General features: G+C 43.4%; 1 protein-coding gene across 2 annotated transcripts in view; it reads right to left on the reverse strand.

Annotated features, from left to right (window-relative positions):
* The window catches only part of LOC143020821 (uncharacterized), a 104118-nt gene that overhangs the window by 24496 nt on the left and 67010 nt on the right, over window positions 1-12612 (reverse strand). The gene's annotated exons all lie outside the window — the stretch shown is intronic.

Below are 12612 nucleotides of genomic sequence, written 5' to 3' on the forward strand. Positions count from 1 at the left end.
GTGGGTCTGTGCTTTGTGGTCCTCTGTGGTGCTTTGTGGTCTTGTGGGGGATCTGTGCTGCGTTGTGCTTTGTGGTGATATGAGGTGTTATGGTGGTGCTGTGTTGTGCTTCGTGGTCTTGTGGATAATATGTGCTGTGTTGTGCATCGTGGTGCTGTGAGGTGCTGTGTGGTAGTGCTGTGTTATGTTAGTGGTGGCTCTGTGTTTTGTGGTGCTGTGTGATGCTTTGTGGTCTTGTGGAGGTTCTGTGCTGTGTTGTGATTTGTGGTGCTGTGTGGTAGTGCTGTGTTATGGTGGTACCTCTGTGTTTTGTGATGCTGTGTGATGCTTTGTACGGTTATGAGGGACATATTCTGTGTTGGTGATGGTGTGCTGTGTTGTGGTGATCATAGTATAGTTATTGTGCTTTGCAATCTTGTATAGTTCTGTGTGCTACTGTGTAGCTCTGTGTATTACTGTTCACTGCTGTGTCATGATCTATGTCGTCTACCTGGACTATTTCTATATCTAGACTATTCTAAATATGAAAACTTTTAATTAGAAAACTATTCTTAGATGTCCTTCAAACAGATTATCTCTTCTAGATTCTAGATTTTTTCCTTGCGTTTCTAAGAGAATTTAGTTTATCTATTATTTCTAACAATTTCATAGTATTTTTGGGCCCATAATGATCACTTGCTCCTACAAAGAAGTGGGTTTTAAGTTGCAGGGAAGGATGCGGGTTAGGGCGTCGTTACTTGTGGCGAAGGTCGGGGGGATGGCGGCTCGAACCCTGCCACCGGCGAATTTGAACAAAAGGTATGGGTCGTTACATTCCATGCTACAAAGTCCTCTGTGAGGGGCACCGTCCTGGCCTTCAAATACGGGGAAGTTTGTGCCGTTAAGGGGCATTTAGACGGTCAAACGGTTTGACAAACCCGGTTTGTCAGACAAGTGTTTGAAGTGATGTTTGACCATGTGAATAGGGTATTTGGTTGTCAAACACGTTCGACAAACGTGTTTGACGACCAAATACCCCATTCACACGGTCAAACATCACTTCAAACACTTGTCTGACAAACTGGGTTTGTCAAACTGTTTGTGTAAATGGCCCTTTAAACCATATCATCATAAAATTATTCATCTATTTATTCATTTATTTATCTATTTATTCATTTAGACCGCGATGTAGCTCAGTGGATAGCGTGTCGATCTCATGACCAGGTGGTCGTGAGTTCGATTCCCGATAGCCCTGGCAAGGCGGGGAAGTGACCCAAAATCGGGCGTTGCCCTACCACAGGTTTCTCACTTCCCACGGCGCGGGAGTGCGATGTTGAGTGAGATGTATTCATTTATTCATTTATTCACTGTCTTTTATTGCAACCCACAAATATGTCATTAAAATACAAATCAAAAAGGTGAGATTTTGGTTTGTAAATAAACAATATTTTTCACATTTTTTGTCCAGGGGGGGAATATTCAATTACTATCGTGTCCTACATACAAAACCTTTCAAATATCATGAATGGAAATAATGATAAAATGAAAATACAATTTCGCGGAATTTCGAATCAAATTTTTTTTGGAGGGTAATTGGAGCCACCACATATATTCTAAATTAAGTTCAGTGATATGGGGCTAGTTTATTCATTGTTATTATTATTATTATTGTCATCAATCGTTAATGTTATCAGTCATTAATGTTATCATTAGTCTTATCGTTACTGTTTTCAATCTCATCATCATTATTATTATTATTATTATTATTATTATTATTATTATTATTATTATTATTATTATTACTATTATTATTATTATTACTATTATTATTATCATTATTATTATTATTATCATTATTATTATTATTAGTGTTATCATTATTACTATTCGTCTTCATCATTAATAATAGTTATAATCATTATCATAATCATTATCATTATTATAATTATAATTGTTATTACTACTATTACTACTATTACTACTATTATTATTATTAATTATTATTATCATTATTAATTATTATTTAATATTATTGCAATTATATATATTTACTTGTCAACCTAGTTTGACCAAAAATGTATTTACCATTTAAACTCCCTATTATACACACACACACACACACACACACACACACACACACACACACACACACACACACACACACACACACACGAATTCATTCGTACGAAGTGGACGGACCAGAGTCTGAAAGGGATCTGAACCGACCACGACCCCACAAGGGTCGCCTCCTCAGCTGAACAGAATCGCCTGGATTCAACCAGAGGATAATCTCTCAAGAGCGTCGCCAATTGGAAGGGATTCCGGATAATCGAGGTTTCAATTATCCGACATTTAGAGATGACAGAGGGCTGGAGGGAAGTGGAGGTGGAGGGGAGGGGAGGGGAGGGGAGGGGAAGGGAGAGGAGAGAAGGTAAGTGAAGGGGAGGTAAATGAAGGGGAGGGGTGGGGAGGGAAGGAGAAGGGAGGAGAGAGGAGGGGAGAGAAAGAGAGGGGAGGAGAGGGGAGGAGAGGAGAGAAGAGGAGGGGAGGAGAGGGAAGGAGGAGAGAAGGAAGGGGAGAGGAGAGAAGTGGAGGGGAGAGGAAAGGATGGGAGGGGAGAGGAGAGAAAAGGATGAGAGGGGAGGATAAGGGAGGGGAGAGGAGGGGAGAGAAGTGGAGAGGAGAGGAAAGCGTGGGTAGGGAGGGGAGAGGAAGGGAGGGGAGAGGAAGGGAGGGGAGAGGAAGGGAAGGGAGGGGAGAGGCGGGGAAAGGAGGATGGTGGAAGATAATGGAAGAAAGTGGAGGGAAATAGAGGAAAGTGAAGGGGAGTGCAGACAAGTGGAATCAAGTGGAGGCAAGTGGAGTAAAGTGGAGGCAAGTGGAGGGCAATCAGTCTTTGTTTGTCCTATGCCACAGTTCAATGGCACTGAAAACAACAACAACAACGTTGCTTGAAACCAATGCTCCACAGCACCCCCATGCTCACAGCAGGTTTGAGTGAGCATAGAAAGTAGAGAATGAGCGTTTGTACACGTATGTGTGTGTGTGTGTGTGTGTGTGTGTGTGTGTGTGTGTGTGTGTGTGTGTGTGTGTGTGTGTGTGTGTGTGTGTGTGTGTGTGTGTGTGTGTGTGTGTGTGTGTGTGTGTGTATGTGTGTGTGTGTGTGTATGCGTGCGTGTGCGTGCATGAAGTTCATCCATTCTTCAATCTCTATCTCTGTCGTGCCACCCATCGATCTTCCACCTTATTTGACCTCTTCCCCTTCCCCCCTCTCTTCCCCTCACCTCTCTTTCTCCCCCCTCTCTCTCTCTCCCCTCTCTTTCACTCCTCTCTTCCACTCTTCTCTTTCCTTCCTTTCTCTTTCCCTCCCCTCTCCTCTCTTTCCCTCCCTTTTCTTCCCCTCCCCTCTCTTTCCTTTCTTTCTCTTTTCTTCCCCTCTCTTTCCCCCTCTCTTTCCCTTCTCTTCCCCTTCCTTTCTTTTCCGTCCCCCTCTTGCCCTTCCCATCCCTCCCCCTCTTTCTCTTCCTTGCCCTTCTCCTCCCCTTCTTTCCTCTTCCCCTCACCTTCCCTCTCTTCCCCTCTCCTCCCCTCTTCCCTTTCCTTTCCTCCCCCTACCCTCTCTTCCCCTCCCTTTCCCTTCTCTCTTTATACCTCTTTCCCTTTCTTCTCCTTCCCTTCCTTTCTCTCCCCTCCTCTCCTCCTCCTCCCTCCCCTCTTCCCCTCCTCCTCCCTCTCCCCACTCCTTTCTTCCTCCCTCCCCTCCTCTAGTCCTCCTCCTCCTCCTCCCTCCCCTCCTCTCCTCCTCATCTCCTCCTCTTCCTCCCTCTCTTCCTATCCTCCTCTCCTCCTCCTCCCTCTCCTCCTATCCTCCTCCCTCCCCTCCTCTCCTCCTCCTCCCTCCCCAAGCATTCTCTGCATTCCTTCCTCCTCCACTTCCCCCCTCTCCCTTCCCCTGTGGAAGGGGAGAAGGGGGGGGGAGAAAGGAGGAGAAGGGAGGGGGGGAAAGGAAAGCCATGGAAGAGATTCTTGTGCAGCTGGGGAGGCGACCCCAAAGAGGATCAGAATCCGAACACAGCGTAATACAACACCAAAGACGAAACCAAAGCCAAGCAACCACAAATCCGAACACCGAAAAAAATCTCAACAACATCGGCCGTTAAGCGACTCCGTCCGTGTGTCAAAAGTTCACTCTATCGGGAATTTCTTGAAAATCTTTCCAATATTGGGAACGGAAATATATTTCGGTAAAAAAGTTCCCTCTATCGGGAACTTTTTTCTAAATTCTCTTCAATATTGGGAACGGAAATATATTTCGGAAAAAAGTTCCCTCTATCGGGAGCTTCTTTAAATTCTTTCCAATATTGGGAACGGAAATATATTTCGGGAAAAAAGTTCCCTCTATCGGGAACTTCTTTAAATTCTTTCCAATATTGGGAATGAAAATATATTTCGAAATAAAAAAAATATTAGAATGTTAGTAAACGCGTTCCCAATATTGGATAGTTGTTCTGTTGATCACAATTCTTGTTCCGAATATTTGAAGGTTTGCCTAAAAATCAAACGTATTTTCTTTTGATCACTGGATTTTTTATAGAATTAAAAAAAATCAAAATAATGGACACTTTCCGAATTTCGGAAGTTCACAAGAGAGAGAGAGAGAGAGAGAGAGAGAGAGAGAGAGAGAGAGAGAGAGAGAGAGAGAGAGAGAGAGAGAGAGAGAGAGAGAGAGAGAGAGAGAGAGGGGGGGGGGAGAAAAGAGAGAAAGTGTGTACAAGTTACATGCTCGGCTGTGAAGAGGACACTTGTGGAGGGACAAAACTGCCCTCCACATAAACATGGAGTGTGTAGTCAAGGCTTTGTATACACACGGGAGGGTGGAGGTGGACGGGAAGGGGGAGGCGGAAGAGAAGGAGAGGAAACAGGAGAAGAGGGATGACGAGGAGTGGGAGGAGAAGGGGAGGAGGAGAGGAGAGGAGGAGGAGGAGGAAGGAAAGTAGTAGTAGTAGTAGTAGTAGTAGTAGTAGTAGTAGTAGTAGTAGTAGTAGTAGTAGTAGTAGCAGTAGTGGAGGGAAAGTAGTAGTAGTAGTAGGCATTCTTCATTCGTCTAGCAGAGGTAATAACAGAAAAGAAACAACAACCAAAGAGCAGCATTGTATCGTGGATGAGATGTAGACTCTCACTCTTAAAATCACCTCCTCTATGGCTGAGGGGTACCAGGTCCCCACCGCCTAAATCAGCACAAAACCTCGATTTTGGGCAGACCGTAGTAGTAATTAGGATAAACGAGCTTCTGTATTAAGACTTCATTAAAGTGAAATAATAGAAAATAGAAAAGAGAAAATTTAAAAAGTTAGTCGACCACAGTCACTGGCGAGAGAGAGGGGCCAATGAACTGTGTCTGTGGGAGACAGATCCTGATTGCTTCCACCACACAGTTCCGCGAGGATGGAGGTCGTTTTTCAATTAGTAGTAGTAGTAGTAGTAGTAGTAGTAATAGTAGTAGTAGTAGTAGTAGTAGTAGTAGTAGTAGTAGTAGTAGTAGTAGTAGTAGTAGTAGTAGTAGCAGTAGTAGTAGTAACAGTAGTAGTAGTAACAGTAGTAGTAGTAGCAGTAGTAGAAGTAGCAGTAGTAGAAGTAGCAGAAGTAGAAGTAGCAGTAGTAGAAGTAGCAGTAATAGTACTAGCAGTAGTAGTAGCAGTAGTAGTACTAGCAGCAGCAGCAGTAGTAGTAGTAGCACTAGTAGCAGCAGCAGTAGTAGTAGTAGAAATATTAGCAGTAGTAGTAGTAGTAGTAGTAGTAGTAGTACTAGGAGGAGGTGGAGGAGGTGAAGAAGAGATAGGAGGAGGAGGAAGAACAGGACGGAAGGATGGAGGAGGTGAAGGAGATGGAGGAGGTGGTGGGGAGGGTGGGGAGGAGGTGAAGGAGGAAGAGAAGGGAGAGGTGGAGGAGTTGGAAGAGGTGGAGGAGGTGGAAGAGGAGGCGAAGGAGGAGGTGGAAGAGGAGGTGAATGAGGAAGAGGCGGAGGAGGAGGAGGTGAAGGAGGAGGAGGAGGAAGAGGAGGCGGAGGAGGCGAAAGGGGGAATGGGCGATCTGGTTACATGAAGACAAAGCCTTGACGTGAGGTTGGCGGTGAAGGAGGGAAGAGGAGGAGGAGAGAGAGGAGGGGGAGGAGAGAGAGGAGGGGGAGGAAAGAGAGGAGGGGGAGGAGAGAGAGGAGGAGGAGTGGAGGAGGATGGAGGAGGGAGAGGAGGGGAAGAGGAGGATGGGAAGAGGAGGAGGGGAGGAGGGAGGAGAAAGGAAGAGGAGGGGAGGAGGGAGAGGAGGGAGAGGAGGGGAGAAGGAGAGAGAGGAGTGGAGGAAGAGGAGGAGGAAGGAAGAGGAGGGGGAGGAGGAAGGAAGAGGAGGGGGAGGAGAGTGAGGAGGAGGAGGGAAAGGAGGGAGAGGAAGGGAGGAGGGAGAGGAAGGGAGGAGGGGAGAGGAGGGGAGGAGAAAGGAAAAGGAGGAGAAAGGAAGAGGAGGGGGAGGAGAGTGAGGAGGAGGAGGGAAAGGAGGGGAGGAGGGAGAGGAAGGGAGGAGGGGGAGGAAGGGAGGAGGGGGAGAGGAGGGGAGGAGAAAGGAAGAGGAGGAGAGAGGAAGAGGAGGGGGAGGAGAAAGGAGGAGGGAGAGGAGAAAAGAGAGGAGGAGGAGGAGGAGGAGGAGGAGAGAGGAGGGGAGGAGAAAGGAAGAGGAGGAGAGAGGAAGAGGAGGGGGAGGAGAAAGGAAGAGGAGGAGAGAGGAAGAGGAGGGGGAGGAGAAAGGAGGAGGGGGAGGAGAAAAGATGAGGAGGAGGAGGAGGAGGAGGAGAGAGGAGGGAGGAAGAGTATTGGCTGGAAACCGATCTTGAATACATAGTGTGGCCAGAAGACGCTCTTGAATGCGAGCGGGTGTAGGACCCTCTATCCTCTCCAGTGATAGACAGAGGGGGATAGACGGATGGAGATGGAAGAGGGATGAAGTTGACGGGAGTGAAGTAAAGCAGGGTTACAAAGTCCTCCATTTTTTTTTTTTTTTTTTTTTTTTTTTTTTTTTGAGAAGGTTAGGGAATTTTATGGATGGGGATGACATGTGGTCATGGACATGGAACTTCCTAGTATAGGCCTTAGGGTCTCTTGCAGTCTCCTTCGTTTATAGGTTCTTGTGTTCTTATTTGCTGAGAGATGGTGTCACAGAAGATTATTTCCTTTTTTTTTTGTAAAAAAAAAAAACATAACGCCAATCCTAAGATGTATTTACAAATTAACAAAAAATAACAAATAAAATAGTTAAATAAAAATAAATAGATAAATAATTAAATCAATAATGTATAAGATTAAGACATATTTACAAATTAACAAAAAATCAAAATAGATAAATAAATAAAATAAAAATTAATCAATAAATTGTATTTTCTGAGACTAAGTACAAGATTCATAAAAAAAAAAAAAAAAAATCTTGGTGGGGAGTGCAGATAAAGTTGCACGTGGGGTGGACAGAAATCCCCCCACTAAGCCCCCCAACCCCCCTCACGCCCCCCAAACACCCTCCCCCCTCCCCCCTACCCCCCTTGCGGGAAGGAAATCGATTATCTTCGCAATATTGGGAAGAATGATGTGGTCATTGAAGACAGAGGGAAGGAGGGAGGACAAATATATATATATATATATATATATATATATATATATATATATATATATATACATATATATATATATATATTATATATATATATATATGTATATAATGTATATATATATATATGCAAAGTAGACCACTTGGAAAAATAAACTAAGGAAGCAGAGCGCTTTCGTATATTACATCTTCAGTACACAAAGTACTTTTTGCACTGAAGCGCTCTGGTTCGTTAGTTTGTTTTTCAAAGTGGTCTACTTTGCATAAGTGAACACACGTACCCGTGTCCTTATTAGCATGTATATATATACATATATATATATATATATATATATATATATATATATATATGTGTGTGTGTGTGTGTGTGTGTGTGTGTGTGTGTGTGTGTGTGTGTGTGTGTGTGTGTGTGTGTGTATACACAACACTGAATGGGTCCCAGTGAACAGATTTACATTTATCAACCACAATTCACTTTAATTCTAAGCCATCAACATCGAGAAACTCAAGGAGGCATACATGCAGAAATTGAAAATTTTCAATTTCTGCATGCATGCCTCCTCGAGCTTCTCGATGTTGATGGCTTAGAATTAAAGTGAATTGTGGTTGATGAATGTATATATATATGTGTGTGTGTGTGTGTGTGTGTGTGTGTGTGTGTGTGTGTGTGTGTGTGTGTGTGTGTGTGTGTGTGTGTGTGTGTGTGTAGGAAAGAGAGGGGAGGAGGAGAGAGAGACAGAAAGAGAGAAAGAGAGAAAGAGCGATTATCTTTGGAAATAGGATCGGGCTTGAAGAGGGTAAGCGGTGAGGGGTGAGAGAAGAGGAAGGGGGAGAGGGGGAGGGGGAGAGGGGGAAGGGGAGGGGGAGAGGGGAGAAAGAGAAAGATGGAGGGAAAGATAGGGAGAGGAGGAGATTGGAAAGGGGGGAAGATATAGGGGAGAGGGGGAAGGGGAGAGGGGGAAAGGGAGAGGGGGAAGGGAGATAAGAGAGAGAAAACAAGGGGAAGAAGGGGAGGGATAGAAGGGGAAGGGGGAAAGGAAAAGGGGAGGAGAAGGGAGGGGAAGGGGTGGGGAAGGGAAGAAGGGGAGGAGAAGGGAGGGGAAGGGATGGGGGAGAAGGGAGGATAAGGGGAGGAGAAGGGGAGGAGATAGGAGAAGATGGGAGAGGGAAGGGAAGAAGAGGGAAGGGGGAGAGGAAGGGAAGCATACGGGAGGGGAAGAGGAGGAGAAGGGAGGGGAGGGGAAGAGGAGAGAAGGGTAGAAAGGGAAGGGAAAGAGGAGGAGAAGGGGAGAAAGGGAAGGGGGAGAGAAGGGAGGGGGAATGGTAGGAGAAGAGAGGGGAGGGGAAGAGGAGGAGAAGGGAGGGGAAGGGGAGGAAGGGAAGGGAGAGAAGGGGGGAAAACGGAGGTAAAAAGAAAACGGGAAACAGGAGAGGGGGAGAGGGGGAGAGGGGGGAAGAGAGGGGAAAGTGGGAAATGAGAGGGGGAAAGGGGGAGAGGGGGAAAGGGGGAGGTGGAGAGGGGGAAGGGGAGAGGGGAAAGGGGGGGGAAAGGGGGAGGGGGAGAGAGGGAAAGGGGGAAAGGGAAAGAAAGGGATAGGGCGAGAGAGGGGGAGAGAGGGGGAGGGGGAGAGGAGGAAAGGGGGAGAGAGGGGGAGAGGGGGAAAGGGGGAGGGGAGGAGAGAGGAAGAAGGGAGAAGAGTGATATGTAGCCCTTGATAAGAGAGATCGAGAGCGCGATAATTTTGGAAATTAGAATCTAAGTGAAGATTGCACTTGGCCAAAAAGAAACGCGAACGCACGCACACCGTGAAAGGTGGTGGAGGTGGAAGAGGTGGATAAGGTGGAATTGATGGAGAAGGTGGAGAAACTAGTGGAAGTGGTGGAGGTAGTGGAGAAGGTAGTGGAGAAGCTAGTGGAAGTGGTGGAGATAGTGGAGGTTGGTGGAGAGGGTGGTGGAGAGAATGGTGAAGATAGTGAAAAGGGGTGGTGGAAGTACATGGTATGTTAGTGGTGGATAAGAGGAAGCAGATGGTGAAGATGGTGGAAGTATTGGAAAGGATGGTGGAGATGGTGGAAGTGCTGGATAAAGTGGTGAATGTGGTGGAGATGGTGGAGATGAGGGTGGAGATGGTGGAAAAGGTGGTGGACGTAGAGAGGTGGTGGGGATGGTGGAGAAGCAGGTGGATGTGGTGGTGGTGGGGTAGGTCTAGAAAGTGGTGTTGGAGAAGGTGGTGGAGAAGGTGAAAATGGTGGAGTTGGAAGTTTTAGATTACAAAGGATTACAAAGGCGGAGCATGCCGACAGGAGACCTTTTGATCCATATCTAGGTCGGATGAAAAAAAAAAAAAAAAAAAAAAAATCATATTAATAATAAATAAAAACTATAATAATGTAAATACCAAATAAAATACATAAATAAATGCATATGTATAGTTGAATAACAAACAAACAGGTAAATAGTAAATTATAATAAATTGACATATAACTAATATTAAATGAAAATCAGACAGACAAATTATAACAAAACAAAAACAAATAATATAACATAAATGGTCGAGAAGGTGGAATTTGTGTTGTTGGAGAAGGTGGTGGAGACGGTGGATATGGTGGTGGAGGTGGATAAGGTGGTGGAGACGGTGGAGAAGGTGGCGGAGGTGGTGGAGAAGGTGGCGGAGGTGGTGGAGAAGGTGGCGGAGGTGGTGGAGAAGGTGGCGGAGGTGGTGGAGAAGGTGGAGGAGGTGGTGGATAAGGTGGCGGAGGTGGTGGAGAAGATGGTGGAAAAGGCAGTTCAGAATATGGTTGTGGAGAGGATGTTGGAGAAGATGGAGACGGTGGTTTAAATGTGATGGTGAAAGTGTTGGAGAAGAATGTTAGAGAAGATTGTTGGAGAAGATTGTTGGAGAAGAGTGTTGGAGAATATTGTTGGAGAAGAGTGTTGGAGAAGAGTGTTGGTGGTGCAGGTGTCAGATTTTTTCTTGTTGATCAAAACAACGTAAAGACATTTTTCCTTTTTTTTCTTGTGTAATCACCCTTCCCCCCCCCCTCCCCTCCCTCGTATGGTCTCCAAACGAGGGGACAAAAAAAGGGGGAAGGGATCTGAGGGGAAGAGGGAAGAGGGGAAAAGTACCCTTACAACACTTTGATTTTATATTGTACTGCCTTATTTTCATCTTATTCTGCTTTGTTTCCATTTTGTTTTATTCTTTTTATTTGATTTTAAATTCATGTCATTATTTAATTATTCATTTATTTAATTATTCTATTCAATCTCATTATTATTCAATTATTTATCTATTCAATTATTCTATGCCATTTCAATACGAATGTTTATTTCATTTCATTATTTCAACTACTTTCATTTCCTATATATTTATTTTCATATCTACTTTAGTCATCTATTTGTTTATTTGTTTAATTTTTTTTTCTTAGTGCTACCAGTTTACTTTTACTTCTCAGTAAACCTCGAGTTACATTTCATTTTTACTTCCCAGTAAAGCTCGACTACCGATTTACTTTTACTTCCCAGTAAAGCTCGACTACTAATTTACTTTTACTTCTGAGTAAAGCTCGACTACCAGTTTACTTTTACTTCTCAGTAAAGCTCGACTTCCAATTTACTTTTACTTTTCAGTAAAGCTCGACTACTAATTTACTTTTACTTCTCAGTAAAGCTCGACTACCAGTTTACTTTTATTTCTCAGTAAAGCTCGACTACCAATTTACTTTTACTTTTCAGTAAAGCTCGACTACCAATTTACTTTTACTTCCCAGTAAAGCTCGACTTCCATTTTACTTTTACTTCTCAGTAAAGCTCGACAACCAATTTACTTTTATTTTTCAGTAAAGCTCGACTTCCATTTTACTTTTATTTCTCAGTAACGCTCGACTTCTGTTTTACTTTTATTTCTCAGTAAATCTTTCTTTTACACTTTCATTTTGGAAAAGATAAGAAAAGAGAAAAATAGAGAAAAAGAGAAAAAAAGAGGAGAGATAAAGAGATAGAAAGAGAGAAGATAGGAAGAGGAGAAGAGAGGAAGAAAAGGAGAAGAGGAGAAAACAATAATGTCTTGGAGTTGGCGTGCAAATAAAACATCCGAACATTGGAGATTACGACCCCGACAGGGTCTGGCCGTCAGTAACGCGAACTGACACCTCACGAGAGTCGCTCGTGAGAGTTCTGGACGACTCTCACGGTGACCACCGAGTCACGGTATTATCACGATTTTTTTTTTATTATTATTATTATTATTTTTTTTTTTTTTTTTTTTTTTTTTTTTTTTTTTTTTTTTTTAAGTTCAGGACGAATTTCACGGTGACTACCGAATCACGGGATTATTTTATCATTAATTTTATTTTATTCTATTTTATTTTTATTTTATTATTATCATTATTATAATTACTTTTTATTTTTTATTTTTTATTTAATTTATTATAAGAGTTTTGGACTGACGATGCCTACAGAGTAATTTTTTTGTTTTTTGTTTTTCTTTTTTCCTCTATTCTATTTTATTCTATTTTATTTCAGATTATCATTATTAATAGTGCAGGTCGGTAACAGAAGTCTTAGGAAAAATGGCATCTTGGGTTAGAGAATATTAAAAGTGATTTTTTCTAAATATACTAGAAAAACGAAATTGATGTCAAATATAATATATCATTGGCTCTCTCTCACACTCTCACACACTCTCTCCCTCTCTTACTCTCTTTTTCTCTCTTTCTCATTGTATCCCTTTCTCTCTCTCTCTCTCTCTCTCTTACTCTGTTTCTATCTCTTTCTCACTCTCTTTGCATCCCTTTCTGTCTCTCTCTCTCTCACTCTATTTTTCTCTCTTACTCTCTTTCTCTTTCTCACTCTTTTTGTATCTCTCTCTCTCTCTCTCTCTCTACCTCTCTCACTCTTTCTGTATCTCTTTATCTCTCTCAGTAAAGGATTATGTAATTAAGTGCCATTCGAAGAAAATTGAATGAAATATATATAAAAAAAAT

This window comes from Oratosquilla oratoria, chromosome 40 (genome assembly GCF_046742065.1).
Source record: "Oratosquilla oratoria isolate Oo_2021 chromosome 40, ASM4674206v1, whole genome shotgun sequence".
Lineage (NCBI taxonomy): Eukaryota > Metazoa > Arthropoda > Malacostraca > Stomatopoda > Squillidae > Oratosquilla > Oratosquilla oratoria.